This window comes from Centroberyx gerrardi, chromosome 6 (genome assembly GCF_048128805.1).
Source record: "Centroberyx gerrardi isolate f3 chromosome 6, fCenGer3.hap1.cur.20231027, whole genome shotgun sequence".
Classification (NCBI taxonomy): Eukaryota; Metazoa; Chordata; class Actinopteri; order Beryciformes; family Berycidae; genus Centroberyx; species Centroberyx gerrardi.
Genome location: NC_136002.1, coordinates 30,327,216 through 30,333,819, shown reverse-complemented (window position 1 = coordinate 30,333,819; position 6,604 = coordinate 30,327,216). Strand labels below are relative to the sequence as shown.

The 6,604-nt window shown below is 40.4% G+C and overlaps 1 protein-coding gene across 1 annotated transcript in view; it reads right to left on the bottom strand.

The window, feature by feature from the left end:
- Positions 1–5,778, bottom strand: part of capn5a (calpain 5a) — a 42,211-nt gene extending 36,433 nt beyond the window's left edge. Inside the window, exon 1 of the mRNA XM_078284112.1 lies at positions 5,587–5,778. The gene's annotated coding sequence lies outside the window, so the exon portion shown is untranslated. The remainder of the gene's footprint in view (positions 1–5,586) is intronic.
- Positions 5,779–6,604: the final 826 nt, after the last annotated feature.

The window sequence follows — 6,604 nt, the reverse complement described above, 5'->3', positions numbered from 1 at the left end:
TGTGTGCATTTGTCGCATTCATTAACTCATCATCTATTATATTAACTAGTGTATCTGTCGGTACATGTTCTTACTAGCCATTCTGCGTGTGTGTCATATTCACAAACAAACTTAATATGTTAGTAACACCACACACACCAGTCAGCTAGCTGCTGGCTCCATTCCTTTTCTATTTTTTCAGCTATAAAGAGTTTTGTTCCAGAATGAGATAACCATTATTTTTTTTTAAATGACACCCACTCTCCCATATTGACTTCTGGCATTAAAGTTGAGCACATTATGGGTTAGTATGGAAGTCAGCTTAAGACATTTGCTTATAAAATAGTATTTTCTTTTGAGGATAGAATCATCTATGTTTTCAAATATTGCCTGATGATTACAAGCAGCAAAATGGATATTGTTTTGGAATGAAGCCCTGCATATCATACTCTAGCCTCCATCAGCTCTGCAGACTTCTGGGAGTAGGATAAGCGAAGACATAGGAGGCGAGAACTTCATTTTAGGTGTGTGTATGTTGGTGTGTGTGTGTTGGGGTGGGGGCATTAGGGCATAAGGGAGCATGACACCCTCACTTTTTATAGCGCCCACTATGTTTTTCATCCTCCTAATCTACAGTAGAGGGAGTTCCTCGTCGCTAACCTCAGATGACCTCTCAGTGTTATCCTGGTGCTCGGTCTGTGTGACAACAGGAGAGTCACAGCATAAACTCTGGGGGAAGGAAAGGTCCCAGGGGGCAGAAATGGAACATAACCAACCAGTAAGAGAAGGCAAATGACAGTTTTCTTCCTCAATATTCCCAGCGTTAGAGTCTGACAAAGCACGGTTGGTAAATGCAGGAAAGATGAAAAAGCCAGTTTGCGGTGTTGTGAGTGTCAGCTGTAGGTTCATGGGACAGGATCATACTGTATAGTGTGATGGTGAACTCAGAGGGAAGCAAAGGTCCCAGGAGGCTGGAGTGGGATACAGCCTACCAAGCAAGCAGACCCTTGTGTACTGGCAATTTACTTCATTCACATTCCCAATGTTCAGTTCTAACTAATCATAGACAGTTGGTGGATGCAGGAAAGGACTTTCTCTTTGCGTTTGTAAGCTGTAGCTACATGATACTGCAAGGGTAAACTTCAAGGGGGAAGGAAGGGTCCCAGGAAAGTGGAATGGAACCAAGCCAAGTTATGATTTAAGGTGCAACGTGTAGTATTTTTAAACATCAATATATCATTGTCAAATTAATTGTGTTACCTTGGTATAATTACAGTAAACAAATGAGACCATGGTGGAGACGATTGGTAGCCTCTATCTCATTGTTAATGCTAGAGTTTCTCAAAATTAAGACCACAATTGCCCATAAACCCCGTTGTTTCACCTCCCCCTCCCTGGCATTTTTGCATCTGTCTTTGGCTCCTTCTGCCTTTGAAAGAAACTCTGAAAGCTTTAGCTCCGTTTGCTCTGGAAGGACAGCACCCTCTTCCTGTTTTGTGACATAAAGCAATCGGGCAGATTTCTCGCCAAATCCGACCCGGTGACACACAATGTAAAATGCAGTGTGGACGCCGTGAGAGGCTACCAACCTTCTGGGTGATGGTCTCGTTTTGCTTATGGTAATTACACTAACATCTCAAAATGTATGTGGTAATGATCCACTGATGTTCAAACGGTACATGTAGCACATAATAACTGACGACAAACCAGCAGTTTACTCTCTCAAGATCCCCTGTGTTAAATTCTGAGAGAGCGCTGCTGTCTGGATGCACGAAGCAGCAACTAATGCCCAAGAGAAGTGAGTTTGCAGTGAGGCGTGTGTAAGCTGTGGGTCTATGGGACCACAGGATAGTGCGAGGGTAAACCCCAGGGGGAGGAGGAAAGGTCCCAAGAGACTGGAATGGAACACAGCCTACGGAGGCAGACAGACCCTCGCTATTGCATGAAAGTGCGGTGTGGACATAAGCATAAGCTAGACTCTAGGGGGGCAAGGAAGGATCCCAAGAGGGTGGAATGAAATGGGTCCACTAGGCGGAAAAACTCTCGATTACTCAACACTCCCTGAGTTTGTCATAGGGTGTGTAAGGTAAAGTCTAAGGGGAAGGAGGAGTCCCATTGCCTACCAGACTGGCAGCCCTTGAAGTCACCTGTTCAAGTCACTCAACAACTGCAGCTTTAACTCCTCTTTCTCTGTCTGCAGCATGACCAAACTTACTGCCAAGCCTTAATTTGTACCAAGCTCTGTTACTTCCCCCCCCCCCACAGAAACATACTGGCACTCCTTAAATGTCCCACACAATTCACTTTTCATGAGTTTTATTTGCAAATGCACTGTCTCAGGATAAGATTATAGTCGCTTCAGTATGTTTTTTTCAAATAAGTGTAGCTTCAGTACCCATGCCAATAGTCCAAGTCAATTCCAAGACCAGGTCCAGTCTAGTTCGAGTCAAGACCAGGTCCTAAGGGGGTCGAGACAAAGTCAAAAACAGAGACCAGAGCAAATCAAGTCCTATTCAAGACCAAGACTAGGTAATTAACAGAGTACATGTCTTTCCAAATATAAAAATAATGCTTAAAGAGTAACTAAACCCCAGAGTTTTGGCTGAAGTTTGGCTGCAGGTATGTCCCATAAACATACCTAATGAGTCTGTTAGCAGCAGAAACACTTTCGTGACAGAAATGTTGTATGAAGTGGAGGACTTGTCGCCTCCGGAGTGTCCTACTGTCGGCCAAGAAAGACCACGGCGGTCCAGAGCCCTACCAATTCGCGCCGTTAGCCGGTGCTGAGGACATGGAGGGGTAGCAGAGGATGGGGGACGTCTCTTACTGGTCTAACAGAACAAATGGACATTTTTTCTTGCTTCGTGAGATTTGACCTTATACAGTCAGTACTATAAACAAATAGCCCCGTTTTTGCACTTTACCATAGGCATATTTCATGGCATGCCACTTTGATTTTTTTTAATATTTGCAACAGGTGCTCATGTGGTCACTGGACTAAGCTTTCTCCTAGACAGAATGTCTGTTGCAAGGAGGTGGCAAAGGTAACAGCACACCAAGAGCCCTAAAAAGCTATATCAGTATTTGATATTGTGACCTGACAGTACTGCCAAGTCTATACAGAGATTACATTGCATCATTAGCTCACATGTACTGAATAAAGTAGGTCAATGTCCAAAAAAAAAAACGGCCAACCAAGTATTATCACAGTTCATATTTACATTTGCTCAAACATTCTAGTAGTATGCATCTAAGCAATTTACCCACCTGCACTTGTGTGGTTATAATACATTTATCCATGCATGACACCACCACAAAAATAATAGGCTACTTTTCATTAAATGCAGGTGATGCGTAGGTGTGAGCAGATTGGGGGTGCAGCCTGTATAACCATTCACCCAGGTTTTTTTTTACAGGCTGTTTATGGGACATACCTGCAGCTCTTTGGGGAGATAGAGGAACCAATGCTCAATAGGTCAGTTTTAGGAAATCAGTTTATACAGTGAATAGTATTTATAGTATTTTTAATACATAACATTTAGTATAACAAATGTACCTACACAGGTTTCCAACTCCCCCCCCCATTAAAAATATTTTTTGTAGCTCTACCATGTCCACAGCTGTCTCATTATATGTATTTCAGGGAGGAAATACAGCAGTTTTCAGCTGAAAAAAGTGGTTTTGGGGTTTAGTTACTCTTTAAGGAGTTTCTTAAGGATCAGTAGAGATGTAGATCTGTCTGCCGAAGGTCTGTGCTACATCCTTCAACATCCAACTAAATAAGGCATAGGATTTTGACTCATCAATGCATAGGAGTTTGAGAACCATTGCATGCTATACACAGGTTTAATCCCTTACGTTGTCTGTAGTGCTGGGGGGGGAAATAAACAAAGGTGCACCAGGTGGGGAAAACCTATCTTTGATCATTTTTAGATAGGCGAGGAAAAGTCAAGTCAAAATCCAATCACCCATTTTGAATTTATGTCACATTCGGGGTGGGAAACTCTACCCAGTAGATTGGCATATAACCTCTATAAAACTAGCATTACTTCAACACATAAGTGAGGACTTCAGATAGATCTAACAGTTATCAAATAAGCTAGCAATCTCAGAAACAACAACTACAACTGCTTGAAGTTAGCAGGGAGTTTCGCTAGTTTACAGCTTAAAATGTGAACCTCCAGATTCTTGAGATCCATTTGTTTCTAATATGATTTCAGGGGGGAATCTGCAAAATGATAAATGTTTTTCCGATTCCCAACGTTAGTATAATGTGCATATTGGTACACAACAGTAGGAGTTAGCCCTAACCCTAACATCTAACCAGGGACTAAAATCAAATGTTGGAGGTGTTCTACTTTGACACTTAAATCAATATGAGACTGATCACCTCTACCTGACTATGAGGTACAGCAGGAAGATTTATTTGATAAACATCACCAAGCATTGCATTTTTATCCTGCAGGGACGGGAAACAAATTCATGACAAATGAATTATGCAGGATCTTTAAAGACCATCAGTCGGCCTATTATACACAGAGGTTGACTATGGAGCAATACAGTAAGAACAGAAGGGATACCAGCCAAACATGGGTGTGGTTTCATGTGGGTTTTCCCTGGGCAATAACAGACGTGGCACCGCAAATATGAGACAACTGAACAACAGCCCCATTCAATTGTTTAAAAAAAAAAAATGTTGGCACTGTTACATGATATGTGAAGTGTAATAACTGTGGGTAATTTACTAAACATGTTAGATTTACCTGACAAGAGCTTTACCAAACTCTCTACTTAATTTGGTAAACTAGACTTGTAAACACACAAGCAATTTCAAGCGCTTTTCAACTGCGTCAAATAAGCCAGAGACAGTCAAAACACAACCAGAAATTAGACGACTTTGCCTTCAAAATAAAAGCCTATTTGTCACTTTTGGGGAAAGGAATAAAAGTATTGCCAGAACAGTTGGAAGTGGAGGCGGTATGTGTTTATATAACACTGCAATTGTTTATATTCCGTTTTCAAAAATCATATTAAAAGATGCAGTAGAATCACTATATTAAATACCATATTAGATATTTAAAAGACACATTTTCACTTTGGTACATATTACTCAAAAAAAGTTGTGGGTTTTACTTTGAAGGTTTTGACCGGAAATCCATTTTGTAATTCTCGCTAGCTTGACACTAGCGAATTTTTCTTCTGTATGTGGGTGAAGACGGCCAAACTAGGAACAAGATGCGCGCAAGAAATTGCCGTCCTACTTCCATTCTATTCTATTAAATTCTATTCTATTCCAGTATGTTATATTGTTATAGTAAGTAGCGTTAATCAGAATTACTGTCGAACTATGTTGTATTCTGCACTAACGTTACTGTGTTTTGTTTATCTCGTTTTTACGCACCGTGGCACCAAGAAAAAAGTTATTTTTATCGTTTCACTGTGCACGTCGGTTAAATGGAATGACAATGAAGTTGAATTGAATTGCATTGAAATGAATTAATCTCTATTCTATTCTACTCAGCCGTTGACAGAAAACTCTCAGTGCGGTTTGGCAGAGAGATTTCCCAGCGGAGTTGATGAAACCGTTGAGCTTTAATGAGACTTTACCTGGACTGAAGTTTGGTTTAACGTTAGCTCCCACGGCTCTTCTTCTTCTCCCGGGAGGGTTTCGGTGTTTTCCTCTCTTCCTTCGCCCTCCGCTGCTGTCTGTCTGGGCGGTGATGCACGGAGCTGGTCGGTCCGGGTTTGGTTTTACGACACACACCAAGTTTATACCACATATACACACATACACGGAGAGAGGAGGAGCTCGAGCTCTGTGGGGTTCTAACCAACCTACCCGCGTTAACTGAAAAGGAGGCTCGAGCGAGTCTGAAACTTATGCTGCCTTCGAATGCTGCGCGGAAATGTTGGAATTTCGACCAGAACGCACATGAACGTTGTTTTGAATGTTTTTTGTTTTTAAGTATATTTTATGTAGATTTCTTTTTGATAATGTTCATTTATTTCAAATTCAGAGGGAAGCTTTGTTTTCTTGTTTACTTTTTATTTATCTTTTTTTAAAATTATATATATATATATATATATATATATATATATATATATATATATATATATATAATTGATATGTTAAGCTGTGAAGATATTGATTGGTTTGTGGGTTGAATTTGCCTTGATTGTAAATTGCTTATTTTCAATAAAAAAAATAAATATGAAAATTGAATGGCTCAACAAAGTGGTTGGGAAAGTAGGATTTTCTGTGATACCCGAGTTGCCTTGATGTGATGTTCAGGGGTCAGGGGTCATGGAAGTTGTACAAGTGATGCATTTTATTATGCTAGGTTATTGTTTGGCATTCTATGAAAATATTGTTGCATGAAGTGTCTATATTCTAGCTCCTATGTGCTAGGTGTAGCATTTTACAATGTCAATACATCATCATCAAATTTATTGTGATACCTTTCTATAATTACCATAAACAAATGAGACTATGGTCGAGCTGACTGGTGGTCTATCTATCTCACACAAATAGTATTGTTGGAGTCGGTGTTTTTCCTAATTAAAACTACTTTTGTTGCAGGGTCCATTTTGTTATAATTTCTCACCAAAAGCACTTGAATGCAGG